The sequence below is a fragment of the Helicoverpa zea genome, chromosome 13 (assembly GCF_022581195.2).
Source record: "Helicoverpa zea isolate HzStark_Cry1AcR chromosome 13, ilHelZeax1.1, whole genome shotgun sequence".
Taxonomy (NCBI): Eukaryota; Metazoa; Arthropoda; class Insecta; order Lepidoptera; family Noctuidae; genus Helicoverpa; species Helicoverpa zea.
In genome coordinates this window covers 2770719-2793246 of record NC_061464.1, presented here as the reverse complement: position 1 = coordinate 2793246, position 22528 = coordinate 2770719, and the positions used below count along the sequence as shown (strand labels likewise).

The 22528-nt window shown below is 36.9% G+C and overlaps 1 long non-coding RNA gene and 2 pseudogenes across 1 annotated transcript; all 3 read right to left on the bottom strand.

Annotated features, from left to right (window-relative positions):
* LOC124636025 overlaps window positions 1-22528 on the bottom strand; it is a 47968-nt pseudogene that overhangs the window by 18280 nt on the left and 7160 nt on the right.
* Window positions 13048-13577, bottom strand: LOC124635484 (annotated as a pseudogene).
* LOC124635485 lies at window positions 19107-19652 on the bottom strand. The gene is made up of 2 exons (XR_006985018.1): window positions 19442-19652; window positions 19107-19354 (listed from the first exon to the last, which is right to left on the bottom strand). It is a non-coding gene; the product is annotated as an uncharacterized LOC124635485 (long non-coding RNA).

The window sequence follows — 22528 nt, the reverse complement described above, 5'->3', positions numbered from 1 at the left end:
GTTCACAAACAATATTATTAAATTACAGTCTCGACAAAAATTTGCTTACAGTATACATTTATACAATAACAACTTTGAAACAAGATGCTTGACGGGTTGTGCGATAAGCGCATGTTTGTCTCAGTACTACTGGCTTTGTACCTAATGGCTTAGTGATTAAAAGATACACCTCTCGTGCCTGAGAGTGCAGGTTCAAACTTATGTTCATTATTACAAAGTAAATATCAAATACAGAGTAGAAAAAAATCTATCTTCAAAAAGGATAAAACTTTCTAAAAAAAAATCTTAAACTAAGTACAAAATGTCCTTAACCTTTGTGTTATACTCTGTTCTCCTCTCTTGGAGTCATTGTGGCCGGCCGGTACCAACAATACAAACTATGCAGAATGTCCTACGATCGAAAAACAAAATATAACACAATACATCCTGTAACTGCCTTAAATCTATGTAATACACTACTCATATACGTCTATTACAGTTGCGGAGCACTTCTAGAGAGTCCGTCTTGACATTTAATGTGATTACATACATAATAGGTAACATGAAATATACATAATCTAAGTATATATATACGAAATACGTTAAAGGTAGTTATCATGCCGGGTTACTCTGCTATACATATTAAAAAATAAAATTACACGCTTGGCCTACTCGTACGAATGACCAAGAGTCTCCAGTATCCGACATGATGACGCCATAAAAAATATACATTCACTACTGTTTAACCTTCACTACACATTCACACAAATATAATATCACTTGAGAGAACGAGGGTTTTTGATCAGCATATTATTATCACAGCACAACTTTGGCTGTTGACGGCGGACTCATTGTATGTTGAGGTTGCACAGTTTCGACCTTAATACTAGGTAAGGCTACAGAACTGGCTACCATTTCTTTTCTTAACCATTTTCTCACGCCTCTAATGAATCTTCGTTTCAGTGCGTACGCAAATACCATGATTAACATTATTATAATAACTATCATCACTATGCCAATAATATTTAGCTTATTATGCATGTGGGCCACATTAGATACATTTTCGTTTACAATGACGTTCTCTTTCGTTTGATTAGAGCCCATTTTGCTAATTTAGTCCACTATACTGATGTATCGTCTCAACGTAAATGAAATTAAAGATCGCGATACCACAATTTGAAACTAATGTCCTAAATAAATCTGCAAAATTGACATTTTAACAATAAAATAATTTATCGGTATTTCAATGGCTTCTTGCTTACTCGACCAGTTCGCGTAGTATAAACTTTACTATCGGGTTCGTCCGTTTGAATTGTTACTTTTTTCGTAACTTTTCGACAAACGGTATCCCTATTACTATTATCAACTACTTTAGATTGCGATTCATCCTCTATTAACATGTACGCTGGTTTCAGACGATCTATAGAAACTTTAACTTGTCGGTCGGGCAACTGAATACAAAATACTTTATTATCTCTACTTACGACGCGATATGGTCCGTCGTATGGTGGTTGTAACGGTTTCCGTACTGCGTCATTACGGATAAAAATATATTCACAATCATACAAGTCTTTATGCACAAAAATCTTATTTGGTGACTTATTTTTCTTATTAGATGGCTTTAACCCGTCAATTACAGCTTTTAACTTATTTACGAAATTTTCAGAATCGCTAATTTTCAAATCAGTTGTATCATAAAAGTCACCGGGTACTCTAATATTACTGCCATACAACATTTGTGCAGCGGTTACGCCTGTATCTAATTTTATCGTTGTGCGCAACCCCAACATTACAGTTGCCAATTCGTCAACCCAGCATTTATTATTTAAGCGAGCCATTAACGCGGCTTTTAAAGATCTATGCCAACGTTCTACTAAACCATTACATTGAGGATGATACGGAGTTGTACGTGTCTTTATAATTCCCATTAAAATCATTAATTCTTTGAATAAGTTACTTTCGAACTGACGACCCTGGTCACTAGTGAGCTTTATGGGACAACCAAAACGACTAATCCAACCTTCATATAATGTTTTCGCTACGATTTCTGCAGTTATCTCTTTTAGTGGAAATGCCTCTGGCCAACGAGTGAATCTATCGATAATCGTTAAACAATATCTATAACCTTCTGGCGAGGTTGGTAACGGTCCTATAATATCAATATGTATATGCTCAAAACGTTTAGTACTTTTAAAGGACTGTAAATCAGAAACCGTATGTTTTTGAACTTTCGCTCTTTGACATTTTACACATGTTTTAGTCCAATTACCAATATCTCTATTCATTTCAGGCCAAAAATATCTATCTTTTACTAATTTTTTACTTGTCTTGATACCAGGATGACTTAAATTATGAATAGAATCAAAAGCTAAACGACGAAATTTTTCAGGTAAATATGGTCTTGCACTATTAGTAGACATTTCGCAATAAACATGTTTATCAGTATCGAGTAACGTTACGCGTTTTAATATTACTTTACTGTTGTTGTTTGACGCTCTCAATAATTTTGCAAGCTGTTCGTCAACTTCCTGCGCAGTGGCGAGTTCTGCGAAATCTAACGTCGTGGGACATGTTATTGTTTCAACTCTAGATAATGTGTCAGCAACTATATTATTATTTCCTCTAATGTGTCGTATGTCAGTACTAAATTCACTAATAAACATAATTTGCCTAGTTCGCCTAGAAGTTTCTCTATTGGTACCTAATTTAGTAAACGCGAAAGTTAATGGTTTATGATCTGTAAAAATTATTAATTCTTGTCCTTCAACTAAATTACGAAAATGTATGATTGCTAAATAAATTGCTAAAAGTTCTCTATCATATGTACTATATTTCTTTTGTGCTTCAGTTAATTTTTTCGAAAAATATCCTAAAGGTTTCCAATTGCCATCAACTTTTTGTTGCAATACTGCACCTACACTTGTGTCTGATGCGTCCGTCATCAATGACAAAGGTGTATGTGCCGATGGGAAATACAATAAGGTAACATTTTTAAGATCATCTTTACATTTTTCAAAATTTTTCGTAGCTTCAGGTGTCCAATTGATTTTACTTTTATCCTTACGCTTTGAATTCCCTAAATATTTATTTAACGCTGCCTGATGATCAGCTGAATGAGGTATATGAGCTCTATAAAAATTTAACATGCCTAAAAATCTTCTAAGTTCCTCTATAGTATCAGGTTTTGGAAAATCAATAATCGCTTTAACTTTCTCTTCTAATGGTTTAATTCCTTCTGTAGAGACTTCAAAACCCAAAAACTCTAATTTATCTTTACCAAAACTACACTTTGAAAAATTAATCGTTATACCAAATTCATTGAAACGTTCAAAAACTTTTCGTAAATGTTCTCTATGCTGCTCTTCATTTTCCGATGCAATGATGACGTCATCTACGTAATTAAAAAGAAAATCTAAGTCTTGTAAAACAGTATGATGCATAAAACGTTGAAAAGTTTGTGCAGCATTTCTTAATCCAAATGGCATACGCACAAACTCGAATAAACCAAACGGTGTTATGACGGCAGTTTTCTCAATGTCATTTTCCGAAACTGGCACACAATAATAGGCTCTATTTATATCTAGCTTTGAGAAAACCTTTTTATTATCTAACATATACGTAAAATCATGAAGACGGGGAACTGGATATCGATCAGGCTTGGTAATCGCATTTAAACGTCTATAATCTCCACAAGGTCTAATATTCCCGTCCTTCTTAGGAACAACATGCAAGGGACTTGCCCAAGCGCTTTTACTCGGCCTACAAATCCCAAGCTCTTGCATAATCTTAAACTCATTTTTAGCTTTTACGTACCTGTCTGGTGGTAACTGCCTGGCTCGTGCGTGCACTGGAGGTCCTGTGGTCTCAATGTGATGACAAACATTATGTTTAGGCGTTTCTTTGTACGAAACTGGTTTAGTTAGTTCTGGAAATTCACATAATAAATCATAATAAGGGCAATTATTTACGATAGTTTTCAAAGTGGGCTCACTAGAATTAGAAAGATTGCCTTTGGTGCTTAAATTAGTTACTTGATCGATTAACCTTCGTCCTTTCAAGTCAATTAACAACTGAAAATTAGCTAAGAAGTCAGCACCTAATATTGGTTGCTGTACGTCCGCTAATGTAAATAACCAACGGAATGCTCGTCTTAGGTTTAAATCTAATTCTAAGTACAATGTACCATACGTGTTAATCTGAGTTCCATTTGCGGCAAAGAGTTTATAACAGCACTCACTTGTATTACCTTTCATGTAGGCTACTTTCCTCGGTAACACTGACACGTTTGCACCACTATCCACTAAGAAGTTTAAGCCCGATTTCCTGTCTCTGACACACAGACGGTGATTCCCGAAGGCACGGTCACAGCCTCCCGTCGCAGACTGCACCGACTCTAGTTTTCCGCTGGCTTGTCCTTGTCCTGTTTTTTCTTCCAGTTACATGGATCCACGCATTTAGTTGCCTTGCTGCGATACTTATAATGGTAAAAACATAGCCAATTTGGATCTTCGAATTTCCTTGTGCGATTTCTTGACCCTGACCTGGATCTGTTGCGTCTAAAGTTATTCCTTCGCCAGTTATTTGAACGGCCTTGTGATCTTGACTCTAAATTTTGTAATCTATCACTCAATTTGTTTATTGCCGAAATAATTTGGTCCTGGGAACCCGATGGGCCTGGTTCCTGTTTGACAGTCGCAACACTATTTATGGGAGTCGTTGTTTCCATTATTTTATCCGCTATTGATGCTGATTTATCTTTCTTTCATCGTTATTCTAGATAATAACACTATCTAAGAAAAGAGCAGGACGTCTCGTAGCGTTTTGGTGCCTAGCCAATCCTAAAAACCAAACCAGGCACATTACATGAGCACAACAGCCTATTGTTCGTCGACCCGTAAAACACGTACAATAATAGTGACAGATGCTATTAATCCCACTGTTGCTATTATCAGCATCGATTAAGATGTAACAGTGATATACTTTGGCTGAAATATGTCGACTTTTTATACGAGCTCGTAAAAGTAAAACATTTCCATGCGGCATATTGAAAGATGATAAAACATTAACGTCCCCCATATACTTTTGAAAGAGAAATGTACCGGTATTTCGAACGTGTTCACTGTAATAACTAGGCGCTAGTTTTACTTGGTAAGTACCAACAGCAAAAAGAACTAATTCCTCGTGTGTTAATATTGGAAAAGCTTGTAAGTCATTGTCATCGGCGCTAATAAATTCAAATGCGGCTCTGTTTCGATTTAATCGATTTTCGTCAATAAAATCTGCCAGGTGATTAGGTGTGTTCAGTCGGTTTCTGGCAGCCTGGATAAAATCACGAGCTAAAGGACTGTCTAGTAAAAGAACATGAAATGCGTTCGTTAACGCCGCAGCGATCCGAAGGTCCGAGAAAAAATGCGGCAAAGCCAGATTGCAATATTCGTGGCGAAAGAGCTTAAAGTCGCGTTTCAGTCTTCCGTTGACTACTTCCACTGGCCATCGGCAAATGGTACACATTCTGGACTTATTAGCTAGGATGGTACTTAATTGAGAAGCTCCATGTGCTCGTGATTCCGGCATTATGCCCACAAAACCGTTTTCTTCTAGCACAGGGATGGAATCACGGAATCCCCTATCTAAGATAAAAATATCTCCGGGCTCTAACATCCAGTTAAGAATCCCCCCTGGACCTAACATGCTGTTCAAAATGACCGAATCAGACTTGTTGGCATGGTAAGGTCCGCAAATGTCTATAATGGTACCATCACATGCTACTAATAAAAATGGTTTGATAAGGTTTCTATGCTTTTGAAGACTATAAGTCTCCTTCTGGAAACTAAAATTCGAGCTCTTTTGGGTAAACATATAAGTGCCATCACAAATTAATATAGCTTCCCCACTATTAGCAAACAAAGCAGTGGGGACTTCTAGATTTTTTTCAATAATCTGTTCTCTCGTTATTTGATCAAAACCTATATGACGAGGAACAAACTCACTGTCTAAACATTCCCTCGCTATTTTCATGAGACGCTCTAGATTTTGCCGGGACATGCCAAAAAACGTAGAAAGCCGCGCATTTGATTCACCAGTTCTTAATTTGGACAAGAGTATGCCTAACGCGGTTCGTGAATTACGGCAGCTATTGACCAACGACGGACTTTCACTAAAAATCCTTTCAAACTCGTCACGAGTGCGCCCTGTCCAATAATATAGTTCTGCATCGTGATTTTCATTGAGATTTTCAAAATCTATTATATGGCTTCTAGGTGCTTTAAGCCACTCCAACATTTCAAAGACATTCTGGGGACTAAATTCAAAACAACGATTTGGTGCAGTTACTAAAAGATCCCAACTATTTTCGACTAAGTGTTCCTGACAAAAACGTGCATGTGGAGGAACGTAGTAGTTGCTGTGTAGTAATAGCTGCAACTTCACACTTTTAGGTATGCGACAACGAGTAGTATTCTGACAGCCGTAGAACAAACAATTTCTCGATCCATTTGGTGCCCGGCAGTAGTTACCAGGTAACTGAAATGTCAAATACTCGTCATCCGACATTTGCATTGACTGGTCTTCTTCTTGGGTCTCGTTACTTACGGATTCATCTATGTCAGAGAGATTCTCTATTGGAGGACGGTCTTCTAAGACAGGAAGTTCTTGCACGGTAGGCTCTTCCACTGGTGCTATTGTGGGATTAGCACGCAGGCTCCCCCGCCGAGCTCTTGTCCAACATTTATGACAGATACGCTCGTCATTATTGAACGTTAGCTGAAATTGTGCAAGTACGGAATCAAAAGGGATAGCAGCAACAGTTTGTAATGTACCTGATCAGGCGTCATTCTACTTGTGCATGTAGGGTATTTCAAATATGGTAGAACAGAGCTTATGGATAGAACTCTGATCAGGAATAAAATCGTCATAAATAAAAGACTACTTACTTCTCGTGGGATAATAGCTCGAATAATGTATTGAACAGTATTCGGATGTTCGTTTTGGAGACCACGAGTAATAGTATATCTCCTCATTCTCTCTACAGAACGACTGCAGAGTAAACATACTTGTAACCTTGGTCGAAACATGGTTGGATGTATGGTAATATTCAGATGAATAAACCACACTTTAAACGAGAGTGACAAAAGTACAAGTAAAGAGTAATAGATCCTGATAGATATCAAGAAAGTATTTCTCAATAAAATCGCACAGTAACGACGTACAAGGTGACGTGAGACTGCAAAGAATCCATAGAATGTTTTTTTCTCTTGCCGAATTTTATTTCGAGAAAAGAGGTTGTTAGGTTTGTGGCTGCTTAAAATGGCTTGCTAACAATGGCTGGCTAACATTAGAAACGGTTTTTCTCGGGACCTCTGGGACCGATTTCCAAAATATTTGGATTCCGCGTTAAGAGAGAAGCAAAAAACCTATTTTAACCATTCCCACTACTGGGCAAATGGCTCAGGCTTTGTAAAGTGACTATCTATGGAGAACATTTGATCCGATTTTTCTCGGGACCTCTGGGACCGATTTGAAAAATATTTGGATTCCGTGTTAAGAGTGAAGTAAAGAACCTATTTTAACCATTCCCACTATTGGGCAAATGGCTCAGGCTTTGTAAAGTGACTATCTATGGAGAACATTTGATCCGATTTTTCTCGGGACCTCTGGGACCGATTTGAAAAATATTTGGATTCCGTGTTAAGAGTGAAGTAAAGAACCTATTTTAACCATTCCCACTATTGGGCAAATGGCTCAGGCTTTGTAAAGTGACTATCTATGGAGAACATTTGATCCGATTTTTCTCGGGACCTCTGGGACCGATTTGAAAAATATTTGGATTCCGTGTTAAGAGTGAAGTAAAGAACCAATTTTAACCATTCCCACTATTGGGCAAATGGCTCAGGCTTTGTAAAGTGACTATCTATGGAGAACATTTGATCCGATTTTTCTCGGGACCTCTGGGACCGATTTGAAAAATATTTGGATTCCGTGTTAAGAGTGAAGTAAAGAACCTATTTTAACCATTCCCACTATTGGGCAAATGGCTCAGGCTTTGTAAAGTGACTATCTATGGAGAACTTTTGATCCGATTTTTCTCGGGACCTCTGGGACCGATTTGAAAAATATTTGGATTCCGTGTTAAGAGTGAAGTAAAGAACCTATTTTAACCATTACCACTATTGGGCAAATGGCTCAGGCTTTGTAAAGTGACTATCTATGGAGAACATTTGATCCGATTTTTCTCGGGACCTCTGGGACCGATTTCCAAAATATTTGGATTCCGTGTTAAGAGTGAAGTAAAGAACCTATTTTAACCATTACCACTACTGGGCAAATGGCTCAGGCTTTGTAAAATGACGATCTATGAAGAACATTTGAACCGGTTTTTCTCGGGACCTCTGGGACCGATTTCAAAAATATTTGAATTACGTGTTCAGAGTGCACTATGGAACCCCCTGGAACTACTCCCACTGCTGGGCAAACTCTGAGCCCAGACCCTGGCATTGTCCTTTGAAATCGACCCACGCGTACCTGGCTGTTGTTGCTGGCGTTGGGCTTCACAAGATGGCGGCTGGCGGCGGCGATCTTCCCGATCACACAACGCAATAGTCACGTTCACACCCGCGGGCGGATTATCACAATAGTTCGCTATCCTACAGTAGGGTCGAGGATGCAACACGGGAAAAGCACGAATACTTCCTCTCGACGATGCTTTTACTTCCAGGCAGCGGTTTAGCACTGGAGCCACGGCGCGCGAGCGCTGTGTTAAGGCCCCAGTACACGTTGGCCCAAGTGCGGCCAATACACGCCATCACCAATGTGTACACGGGGTATTGGTGCAGGTTGGCGGACATTTGTCAAGGTTGGCGCGCATTCGGCGAGTTGTCGGTTTTTTGGGCACACATCAAAGGAATCTTGGCCCAGCTTGGCGTGTGGTGTTTTCACATTCGGCCAATGTTTAGTTCATCACCGACCGCTGAGGATTGTGCACTTTTGTGTTGCGTGTAAAAATAAATATAGTAGTAAATATAGCAGTGTAGTATAATATAAATATATATAGTAGTGTAGTATAATAAAAATATGTATAGTAGTGTACAAATAAATAGCCGAAGCCTTAATTACTTCGACGTCCATCGCAAGTGGCTTGCCAGGCAGCAATGAGCCATGCGCCAATGTGTAAACACCATTTGATCGTGGCCTACATTTGTGCATTGCACAACTTGGCCCAACACAGGCCAACGTGTACTGGGGCCTTTACTCTCACTCGCCTTGCGTGCGGAACAGAACAGGAGCGGAGAGCGAGGGAAGGGGTAGTATCGCTCGTTTGATTTTAGTCAAACGCAGTAATATTTCATTATTTGGATGCGTGGGCGTAGTCCGTTAGAAAAAGTATAGATGGCGCTACCATAAACAAATTATCTTATTTTGACATTGTAATACAATATTGATTGTCCAAATAGCTCAATACCTGAGTTGCACTTTATTAGCATGATTAATTTACTGAGATAATGTTTATTAACATTAAAAAAAAACACCACTGTATTATATTTTTTTATTTGTCTACAATTAAAATAATTTAGTAGGTCTCACTTATTTAATTTAATATAAAATATTTACTAAATCTTTATTAATCAGTCGTTGCCTTAGGCAAATTGTCGTAAAATCAATGACAGTCTGTTGGCAAAATGTTTTTTAGATCTTGGAGATCTTTCCATTTTCTTGGCTTCAGTGGTATTCTTCTTGTGTAAATTGGGTTTATTGTGAAGGTACCAGGCTTACATCTGATGGGCAACTCTTGCAAATCATCCGAAAAATTTAGTTTAAATAGATTTTTTCCATCTGGCTCATATCGCCGGATGTCGGTGACAGTTGGGTCACCAGCTTTTCTTCCAGGTCGAATGGAAGTGTATCGTTGCAGCTCTGAAAAATCTTTGAAAAACTCATAGGAAAGGTATTTGTCGTCATATTTAGGAATTTTCTTCTTTGCATCTTTAGTAAGCTTAATGAGGTAGATTTATGTAGTTTTTTTTTAGTTTTATCTCAATTACGGAATGTACCGAGTCACACTCCATTTGGGTATGGCCCTTTTCCAAATATTTTTGTGTGATTACTATGTTTTCAGCCAAGTCAAGAAGAGCATTAGCCATGATAGAATTTCGATTCTGGGCTGTAAATCCATCACTAAAAATAACTAGTGGAATAGTTTTAGGAACCTTGTCTTGTATGTAGTCTACTAGACAAGAAGCGAAGTTGGATGCCTGTAGCTCGCCTTCACATTCATGCCACCAATAACAGGTTACTTCGTGTGTTGCTAAGTTGTAAACTGTTAAATTATGACAACAAAGCTTTGTCTTATAATAATCTTCTATTCTTCAGTGTCAATTGTTTCAAGTCCAGATTCCACAACCAACGTTTCTGTGTCTATAATCGGTTCAATAGAGTCATCCAATTCTTCCACTCCCAATTGTTTGACTATCATTGGTAGCAAAATGCGTGATTTCAATTCACTGACACCTTCCGAAGCTTCGCATATTTTAATAGCATTCGATTTAGATATCGTAAATAGGCATCTTCATCAATCCCGGTAACAGAGAAATATGTGTCTTCAAATTGAATTTCAGGACCATTTTCAGTAGCTACACTCACTTCTTTCACGTTACACACTTCTTCGTAAAGTTGATCCATGTCGAAGAACGAATCAATTTTACAGTTTCAATAATTTTGACCATTGACGCGTAAGAGAATGAGTCGTCCTGGAGAGAAAATGGTTTAAATAAGTCCAATTTGCTATCCTTGAGTTCATAGTTTCTATGTAATGTAGAATATTTTTGTGCCACGTACAACACTCGTTTTTTATTTTAGTAACTTAATCAGCAGGCAACTTTTTAAATAAGTTACTGCAACTGAATCCTACCCATTCGTCTTCGATTCGCTACCTCAATTTTTTACCCAGTTCAACCATTATTTGGTGGCCTTCGAAACACAGCAATGTTTCATTTTCTAGGCGTAATACTGCATCCTGTAGGACTGACTTTCAGTGCATTTTGGTAAAATGTCAGATAAGGTTCAGTTTCGTCAGAATTAAAGAATTAAATAGTACGAAAAATGGTTATGCAGCTTCAAGATGAAATTCTCTAAATCAAACTTACTCTTAGCCAGGCCATACTTTACACTGTTGTGCAAGATGTGTGCAGCACAACCAACTGATAAAATGCTGTCATTATCGTGATGCAATAACTGAAAAACTGAATTACGACACCCAAAGTTCACATTTGCATTACCTGCACAGAAGCTGGTAAGGTGTTTAGTGCCAATATTGTGCTCTTTCAGTCGTGTCACTAAATTCTTATAAATGGCTGATGCAGTTTCATTTGCGTCTTCATAAAAGTCAAGTACAAACGTTTTTAAATTTGTATTTGGGCTGTAAAACCTCATCATCACCATCTTTCATTAAAAATTAGACATGGTTGCACAATGGAATCATAACAAAATTAATATTTAAAATCGAGTTAAATGCAAAAATCACAGCGATAGCGACTTACCAGATTTCTCTCGGCTTTCTCTCTTCAGGGCATATGGCGCATACAGACTGTTCACGTTCGTTCTGGAAGTTTTGCTGGATGATTAGTGGGATTTCAATATTTTCCAAGTCACTATCTCCACTCTCAACATAAGGAAACGTTCATAAGCCGATTCTTCAGAGGAGTTTGACTTAAATAAGTTCTTTTTTACTTCTTAAGAACTTTGCCTCTTGTGTGCCTTTTCTCTTTCCTTTAATAAGTTTAGTTACAGTAATACATTTTAAGATTATTTTGTCAACAAAATGAACAAATATAGATACTCACGTTTTCGGTCGCAATTTCGGAAATTTTACAACGGCTCCTCCCCTGTAACACGTGTGTTGCTCCCTATATTAGTTTTTATCCATAAAATTCACAAAGCAAAATAGTACTTAGTAGAAAAGCATCGTCCGCCATTTATATCGCGTCACTCCAGTGCGCCCTCGACCGTGTTCCACAAACGCGCGAAGCGCGGCAAGTTTAAATTAATTTAAGTAATGAATGAAATTACATTTCATTACACATATATTATCAAGTTTTGATAAGATATTTTATACATTCATATCATTTGTATCATATACAATCAGTACATCATCCAGGAACTGAGCTGGAGGAGCCCAAATACCATATTACCGTCATAACATGGGCACAACATCCTACCGTTCGACGGCCGACAATACAATTACAACAATACTTTTTAATTGCACGTCTACCTTCACCGTCTATCATTACTATTAATTAAAATAGATACGAAATATACTTTACGACTGATGTCTCGACTTGCTATTCTAGCCCTAAGTAAAGAGCAGTTTACTCCTTCCATAATGCTGCTCCTATGGTCATTACATAATTCTATCTGGTAGCAACCATTGAATCTTATATGCTCACCATAGTAGGACCGAGCTTGCTTTAATTGGTATGTGTTACAGGCAATCAATATTAAACTGTAACTTGGAACTGGAAATTCCCTAATATTTTCAGAGTCTACATTTATGTTTCTAAAATCTGCCCTGCTCTATTTAGATTGCGTTCCCTAACATACTCAGATAAATCATTATTAATTTCCATATTTTGATTAACTATTTCTAGTATTTGAGCAGCATCATCCCTGTCCCTTATTTTTGTGTGGAATTTATTAATAAGTGCAGCAGCCACAGAAAAGTCTATCATCACATGTTTAGAAGCCCCGTTAAAATAATTTTGACGAAATATTTTAAATGCAGTTTTAAAAATGCCATTTACCACCTCTACTACCCATCGACACATAGTCACGGCTCTGGACTTATTAGCATCTCTAGTAGCTAATTGAGATTCTCCATCTTGTGGAGACAAAGGTACATGGCAAGTGTAATTCATATTTTCCATTGTACCATAACTTTGAGTATTATTGAGATAAATGAAACAATTATTAACTTATTACAAACATTTATTACAATTATAATTATAAACATGTGTGCATAAACATTAATCGTTTGTGATATGACCTGCAACAAAACAAAAAAAAACTATTTTTATCCAACTAACCCGTTGAATTTTGTTTTTCCTTTAAAATTAGTTCAGCTTAGTCTGCTTTTGCTTTGGCTTCCCTTAGCTGTTCTTTCAAAATCTGAATTTCTAAATTATGTTTTTCTGTGGCCCGTATAATCGATCTTTGTACTCCTATTCTTTCACACAATTTTTTTGACCTGTTCGAGTGTTAGAACGTGCAGGTGACTTCCTTGCTGATGGCTTGCGTTGAAGGGTTGGGACATTTGGGATGTGGAAGAGATTGGTGAATCAGGCAGTACAAAGTGATCTTCGGTGGCTTGATCCTGGGAGATGACGGATGTCTGCGAAACATCGTCTAAAACATAATGCTCCTCTATTTCTACGGCGTCTGGTATTTGTGACTGCGAAGACTCAAAAAATAATATTAAATTAATTATAGTAAATGTTTAACAAGGCAATGTTTAAAAAGATTATTTGCATAAAAACTATAAACACCTATAACTATCGGAAATCGGAATCAATAGCATTGTCGATTCCAACAATCAGAGCTGGGGCCACCATGGACACATCAGGGTCAACGACTGCATCGCTGATAGATGGCCCTCCTTCAGTAGCTAGCCTATGTTGGCGTTCTTTCATCAAGGCCTCCCTTTGACGCTGATTCACTAAAAGAGAAAGTCTTTTAGTGAATCAGCGTCAAAGTCCATCGTCTTATTCGACTGATTTATAATTTATTGTTAAGTATCAGAATAATTCTGGTACTTATTTACTAAATTTTCAAGTCTTCGTAATTCGTAATCACTACGATTTTAAGTCATTATCTTTTCATTTAGCTGATTACTTTTTGAAATAATCGCAGTTCTAATTTTTTTCATATTTTCTTTTTCTTATGTGGTAGATTAGCATCTTTGATAGTAATATCTGATAAGACTTGAATTCATTTTCCAGGTGGTATTATTTTGTCCTTACTCGGTTTGATGATGTTTTTAGAGCATGATGGTTGGTTTTCAATATTAAAATTTGTTTCTCAGTTTTTTAAATGTTGAGTAGTTTTCGTATGAGTTTTGGTGCAAGTTGACTTAGATATTATAGTTTTTGGTACATTTCGTTTAGTTTGAGCTTAACCCTTAAAAGGGCATGGGCAAACTGTGAGTGTTTGAAACAAAAAACGCAGTCAATTTGGCATTAAAGTGTTTCACTTTTTCAGGAAAACTTGTGGGAAAATAATTCCTCTTGCCCATTTAGATCAACACGTGTAAGTGCTATGTGGGAAATTATTTCCCCACTTATGGGAAATATATTACATACACATCCAGTAGTAGGGGCAGAAACTAATATATTGTGATTATTTTGGATAATTATTTTATGTAAATTAAACACAAATAAATATAAATGTTTATTTATTGGTGGAACATTTCAAAGCAAGGAGTACCACACAAAAAGACTTTTGGCAACCGAAGGGAGGGCTGCGGAGGCCGGGGCGGGGGCAGCCCCGGCTGGCGAGCCCGCGGCCGCGCTCCCTTCTAGACATGCGCAAAATGTGTCATTGAAAAGAAATGAATGAAATAGTTCTTTTCTCTCAACGAAGTAGTCCACTCATTTACTTCAGTACTTCATTTAGTTCACCAAATCTGAACGAGTCAATGAGTCACCCAGCTCTTAGGAATCATAATCGTAGTCTACTCATTTAGTTCAGTAAATCAAAACGAGTCAATCTGTAGTGTGAGGGATAAGTAACGACGAATAAATCACTTGATTTTTTATCTCGTTATCTCGATTTTCCTTCATACTTTATACAGGCTCAGGACTGTCAACCGTGAAAATATTAATTAACAGAAAATTATGTAGCTTTAAAGTAATTTAGATATGTTTTAGTTTAGGTTGGCGTATTTAAAAATCGAAATATGTACAGTTTAGCGAGATAAATAAAACTAATTGTTGATTGTAAATATCGTAATCACTATATTTTCGTTTGAAAGCACTTAATAACAAAACTGTGACCAATTTAGGTGTTGATAAAGATGGTCAGTGGCACCAGGTAAAACTATAAACATCGTCCGTATGTACATCGACAGATACAGTTTCCACCTTTTTCATACAAACAGAGCCATTAGCTAACTTACAATCTAAAGAAGTGTTAACTAAATTAACATTTTTAGCTACTAAAACCTTTCTTAAGCTATCACTAGCTACAGACAATTGAGCACCAGTGTTTACTTTAACACGACCAATACGACGCAGCTGAAAAAGACGTCTCTGAAGGTCGCCCTTGAATGGTCTTATGGCCTTCCTCTAGAAGATCTTCTACTGCACGTGCTTTCTCTAGCAGTTCCGAAATAGAGGAAAAAGATGATCTGGAGACCTTCTCTCTGATTCGCCGATGCAGCAGGCCATACACCATGTCCAATTGGACAGGGTTCTCCGGAAGCGTATGCGCTGGAAGTTGAGCTAACAAGGCAATGCCTTGCACACGAATACGTCTGTCCTCTCGCTCGACTGTTCAACTCGGAACAATTCCCTATATATTTTATGAGGCGGAAGACGAGGACCAAATGTCTGACGTAAGAGCTGAATTGCTTCCTTCCAGGTCGCGACAGAATGTTTGACGCCTTGCCACCATGTGCCAGCCAAGCCGGTGAGTAGCATGGGAAGGCCTCGTAAAGCAATACTGTCCTCCATGGTGACACATTCCTTATAAATTTCAATGGCGTCAATTAATGGAACCACGTCAGAGTTCTGAGCTCCATCAAAACGAGTAGTGCATTTTGCAAAGTTATTATTGTTGTGAACCCCAATCCCGTTTGCAGCAGAGGGCGGGGTCGGTACACGCAGTGCAGCTATTAGTTGTTGCAGGTGAAGATCTGTCATGGTGATTGTCGAAGTTGAGGACGGCGAGAACAGCTGTGTGGGTGCCTCATGCACCGAGCGTGACACAGACTGTGCAGTCGCAGGCGTCTCATGGCCACTCTGAGCAGCGTCAGCGCCAGCAGGCGCCGGGTCAGAACGCTGGCCGGGACTATTTCGCGCAAGATCTCGTTAGCACCATTATGACGAGATATAGCTTTACACGTTACACGGTATAATATAGTCTTAGGAACATGTTCCCGTACAACAGTGATTTAAAATTTACATACTGTAGTATTTTTTTTTTTTGTTTTTTTTACCACTTATACATAATATTACCTATCTATTTACATTATTTACAATTGCTACTAATGAACAACAATTGGGACAGTTTAGTGCTAGTAAGCCTCGTTCGTCGTTCATTTAGTATCTGACCTGCCTTAGAAAAGACCATTTCGCACGGGACTGAAGTCGCCATTAGGTGCAGTCTCTTTAGCACGTATTTGTACAGGATCGGATAGAACGTCCGACGCTCGTGCCACCAGCGCAGTGGGTCATTGCAGCGTGGCAAAAATGGTTCCTGGAGATATTTATCAAGCTCCACTATGCCAGCAGCCAAAGGATTTGTGGGTGTTAACTTTGACACTTCTCTTCTCAATTGTTCCCATATGGACGTCGTGTTAGTAGAAACTAACGTCGTCGACGTGGATGGCTCTGACGTTGAATGCAAACATCGTCGTTGAAGGTTGCTGCACTCTTCCGACTTTCTTCTTCAATGCAGTAAGAGCCACATCAAAATTAGCTGTATAGTTATCTTCGTAGTCTATAGCACTAAATTCCTTAAGGAGCAGGTCAGCCAACTCTTGCCATGAAGTGGCCTCACTATATTAACGCATCACCCTTAAAGAACGCAAAAGCCGAATCTAACAATACAGAATCCGAAACCCTAAAAGCTGCAGCACGCTCAGCAATTGACTCTAAAAACAAAAATGGGCATGACTTGCCATCAAATGTGACATTCCACTTACAAATATGTTTACTAACTATAATTCTATCTGTTTGAGTAGCCGCACTTTCCTCGACATTTGGTTGCGGTTGTTGTGTCTCAGACTTTATAAACAATGTATCAAAGGTACTTCCATAACCCTTAATCACCTTACTGAGCTTTTCCCTGAAGGCAACATCCTTGGTCTCTTCACAAATAAGTCTATGCAAGCGCTGGAATAAGTGGCAATATAATGCCCTGGCACGAAAAAGACTATACTTATCCCGGGTTTTTTCAACACTCTCCAATTTAATTTGTAACTCCTTGAGTTTATCCTGGATTATTCCTAATTCCTGGCTAGGTTCTAACTCCTCGCCCACTATCTCGGAGGGATCAGAATCACCACAGAGTGCTTTGAGTTGCATACGCAGCCTCGCGACCGTATCTTCCGGCGTTTCAACTCTGATCTTGACCTCATAAATTAACTCGTCGCGTAGAAGAGACTGCCAGTATACTTTTTCCAAATCCATTTCAATAAACCAACCAACAACAAACCCAAAACAAAGTTAATGTCAAAATAACTGACGTAAACAAACAACTGTCACAACTCCCCCCGAAATTTCAATCGCTGAGAAACAAATTATAACTAACAGTCCGGAAAATAACTGTTATAGGCACCGTGCGTAGCGATGACCCTGCCATCTCGTGACTTATATCCGAAACTTTTCCCTCAAGTGTCAAAAATTGTACTGTCAAACCATGGAAAAATTCTGAATATTCTTTTTAGAATAGAATAGAATAGAATATTTTTATTTGTAAAACATAGGTATTGACAAAATAAAGATCTTACGTATGTATAATTAGAACGCTATGTTTTGTCATTACGACGTACAAATGTAGTAGAGAAGAAAAAAAAAAAAAAAAAACTTAACATTAAATTGACAAACAAAAATAGTAATTAAATCATCAGAAAACAAAATAAACAACAATAAATACAATTCACAGAGACATATCATTCAAATATTCATCCAAAGAGTAGTAACATTTTTCGGTTAATACTGCCTGAAGAGCCCTTTTGAATTTACTAAGAGGTAGATCTCGGATTAAGGTGGGAATTTTATTGTAAATTCTTGGAGCCAAACCAAAAAAGCTCTTTTTGAGTAAAGCGGTCTTACAATTTACGTGACATAATTTATTTATGTATTGTGAACGTGTGGGCATTTTTTTAGCATCAGATATTTTCAGAAATAGTTGTGGATTACACTTGACAAACAGTGCGGTTTCTAAAATGTAAAGTGAAGGAAAAGTTAGAAGTTTATATTTTTGAAAATATGGTATGCAACTATCTGTAGTTTTAAGACCACACATTGAACGAATACATCTCTTCTGCATCCTAAAAACCAGCTCTCTATCAGTTGACTGTCCCCAAAATATTAACCCAAATCTCAAAATTGAAACTACCAGTCCGTGATATGCAGTTATTAAAGTTTCTATATTTACTTTTTTAGATAGCTGAAAAAGAAGATATGCAGCTTTATTTAGGCGTTTACAAATTTCATCCGAATGAGGTTTCCAATTTAATTTACTATCAATTGTTATACCTAAAAATTTTACGTTATTAACATCATCTATTTTAATATTATCATATTCAACATTAATATCTGAGATTTTACATCTTTGATTGAAATGCATAATTTTAGTTTTCGTTAGATTAATAACAAGATTGTTGCTATTGAGCCAAGCTATTATTTCACTTAGTGAGCTATTTATGTAGTTTTGATAACCGTTTGGATTTATACATTTAATTATAGCTGTGCTATCATCAGCAAAGAGGACCATTTTATAATCTTTATTTTTCGGAAGATCATTTATATATATGAGGAATAGAAGTGGTCCCAGCACACTACCCTGTGGGACGCCATACTTTGTTTCTCTAGGTTTGGAAGTGTATATAATTTCAGTTTTCTTTGTAGGACAAATTCTAGATATTTCTGTGTATTGACATCGACTACTTAGGTATGATTTCAATAGATTTAGAATGTTGCCTCTTATGCCATAAGCATAAAGCTTTTGTAGCAAGATTTTGTGATATTCGTGTTCAATTTTGCTAATTTAAGTTATCAAAATGTATTGTTGTATTGCTGGATGCTGTAATACATCCAAAAACAGCTCCAAGGGTGTAAAATTTTACTATTTCCCTACTAATAGTACTCATATGCCATGGCTTAGGGATAAAAGAATTAAATGGATAAATGCAGTTGTAAAACACACGTAATACTTTAATACTTATTGGTGGAGTTGGAAATAACTCTGCCATTGTCACTCCTTTATCATAACCCAGTAACTGTCGGTACGTTGGTTTGCCCCATTGTTGTGCATAACTGGTTTTCGATTCTGCACTTTCTGCAGAATTTACGTAATGCACTAAGGCACAGACCTGCTTACATTGTCCTGATAGACCTGCCTTGCAATTACAAGTTGCACTTTTAATGTTTCTATTGCAATCAAGCTGAAAGGAAAGAGATAAAAATTAAAAATAGAAATAATGATTATCTAAAGATATTGTAATAACAATTAATTTAAAAAAGGTACTTACTGTTACCTTAACATCATATACATTTGAAATTTTTGTCTGAGCAACAATTTTGCCAGTTAATATTGTTTCTTGTTCTTGGCCAACTGTTTCTATGAGATCAAAAACATGGCCCGACTCGAATAGCTTTTGGCCTTTTGATATATTTTGACCACGCTGCCGATCATTGTTTATTGGTAGAAAACCATATTTTATAATTTTAATCATTGTATTTTATATTTTTATTATCACATATAAAATCACATTTACAGACTAGACAGTGACAACCAATGGGTCTGGAAAGTTTCTTTTTTTACTCGCACGGTGTCTCTACTGTCGGGATTATAACGCCATCTATAGTTTCCGCACGGTGCCTATACTTCCGTTAAAGTTAAATACAAATGTCAATGTCAAATTGTCAACTTCAATAACTAATAGGTTATCCACGGAACTATTTCCTGGAACGCATGTAAATATCAACAAGGATGCAGAGAGAAATGAATGCCAGTTATTGAATAGCTATTATCATGTAATATAAGTTAATGAATAATCCAATGTCAACAAATGTGCAGTATAATCGGGGCAAAAAAGCTTATATAAATAGTTAGAAACTTTGGTTACTATTGTGTCACACCACGAACATGCAATCACAACTATAAGTATATAACAAGTCTTAAGTTATAAGTGTATCAAAGTTTAACACCAATATAAAACGATAAAGAAATATGTGTGCAGTAAAACACTTGAGCCATAAAGTATGCACTAGTTACATAAAGTAAATAACCAAAAGGTAAATTATAGTCTTAGACTAGTTACCTTGTTGTGGTACTCAACAACTCAATATGGAAACAATAAAAACAAACTAAAGACTAACTTATTTAAAATTACTTAAATCAAAAACCTGTTCGAGAGACTGAGACAAAATAAGGTACCTACACTAGAACCCTACACTAGAAACTATTTAATCTTGTTACTCGTGGTATTAGATTTTATTTTTCTGTAAGTGTTGGGCTTTTATCGGCAGTTGTATCCTGGGGATTTATTTTTAGATGTCATTCTAGGTTCGATATTCGACCTTTCACTCGAGCTTGAAATATTGCGTTCTATATAGTCACTTCTTATATAATTTCCTGGCAATCTATTTAATACTTTTTGTTTATTCAGAGGACTTATTCCCGCTTTCGAAAATCCGGCAAAAATATTTTGTTTTATAGTTGGTTCCGTTTTTTGCAGTATATTTTTGAGTAATTTCGGAAACACATTTTTCGGTAGTGTGGGTAATACGCGACCTTCAGTTTTTTTCTATGGGTATAAAATGTCACGCCACGCAACTTTCATTGGTCTAAAAAAGGCTACGTCCAGCGGTTGTGTCAAGTGGGTTGAGTTAGGTGGAAGAAACACAAAGTGTACATCCTGTTCTTGACATTTTTTTATGGTATTTAATGATAAATGTGAAGAAAGGTTGTCCTCAATCAAAATCTTTTTACCAGTTTTACTGTTAAAATCTTCAAATGTATTGCCGTCAAACCAGCCTGAAGAAGTGCGGTTATACTTACAATTAGGCGGACCATTTGTTGTCCAGGTATTGTATAGATGGGTGGCTTTGTACACGACGTAGCAAGACAACAGTGTACCATCGGCGGATGCGGCCAACTTAAGCGACGTCGACGACTTTGTATAGTTCATAACGCTCCAGGGTACTTGACGCCTCTTTTAGTTAAGACTTTCTTTTTCCAGGGTCATCAGCTAGACTAGGTTAGACTCATCATAATTCACAATATTGCTTAAAGGTACACCCACTGTAGTATTTTGAAGCTGTGTAAAATAATCTTCTATAATTTGTGGTGATACTGCAGCTCTGGATCTTTTGATGTTCTGGCTTATTCTTAAAGAAATTTCTTGATGGTGACGCTTTAAAAAGCTCTCTGAATATAATTAACCCCTGTTAATTATATTCAGATTCCTGTAGGTTTCCTGTAAATTGTTAGTAAATCTTTTAAGTCATAAGTATCAAGTGAATACCCCCAGTCTGAACAAATATTTATATATTTTATAATGTATTTTTCTGCTTCATCACTTAGACATTTTTGTCCCCCTTGAGTTTTCATAATTCTTGTTACATGTCTATGCAAAACTGACTTATTTATATGTATTAAATTGCTTAGCTATTTCAACTATAGATTTATTGTCATTTTCATGGGCTTCAATTGCATTTTTTAATATTAAGGGATCATACCTCTTATACGGTTTTACACTTTTAGAGATGTACACGCGAGGTATAGAGTATATCTGAGAATGGAAAATAATACGTAATTGTTAATATAAATATTTGTGTGTGAAATAAAAGTTCTAGACAAAAACATGAATAGACTAAATTATTGCCTGCCTACACATGTAGGTACACTTACAGAAATTTATAAACACATACTATGAAGAACAATACCATTATTTGGCATTCGGGTAAAAAAAATGATATAATTACTTAGTGACAACCCTACAAACCCGTACCTATTCATACTTCAGTCATCATGGAGAAGAGCCGGCAAGAAACTCCATAGACACTATTTTTAAAAAGTAATACAGTCACAGTACAAACAGTCTATTTAAGTCTATTACATAACAATAGTAAGCTCACAAAATTATACAATGCAAGAAAGTTAAACTGTAAATCTATACAATGCAAAGGGAGAAGAAAAAGTCGTTTGATTGCCAGGGAAGCCACACATGGAGAGATGAGTTATCGCCATATAATATCTTTATCGTCAACAAAGTCTTGAATTTTATAATAAGCTTTTTTTAATAAATAACGTTTATATATAATAAACAATCGTGTTCTATTGCCGTCAAATAATTTACTGTGAGCAAAGTTTCTGTAAAAACTAACTAACGACCACAAAGAGAGGTCCTTTTAAAATGCATTTTTTTTCCATTTGCAGCTAACGTCAAGCAAATTCGGTGTGCCCATAAGAACTCTCAAAATTCTACTATTATACTATATGTAAAAAAATGGTAGAATTGCAGAAAGTCTGCCATTGTTTCAACTCCAATTTATAAGAAATAAGTAATAAATATTCAAAGCAACGAAGATGAGCATGTAACACGGAAATCCCA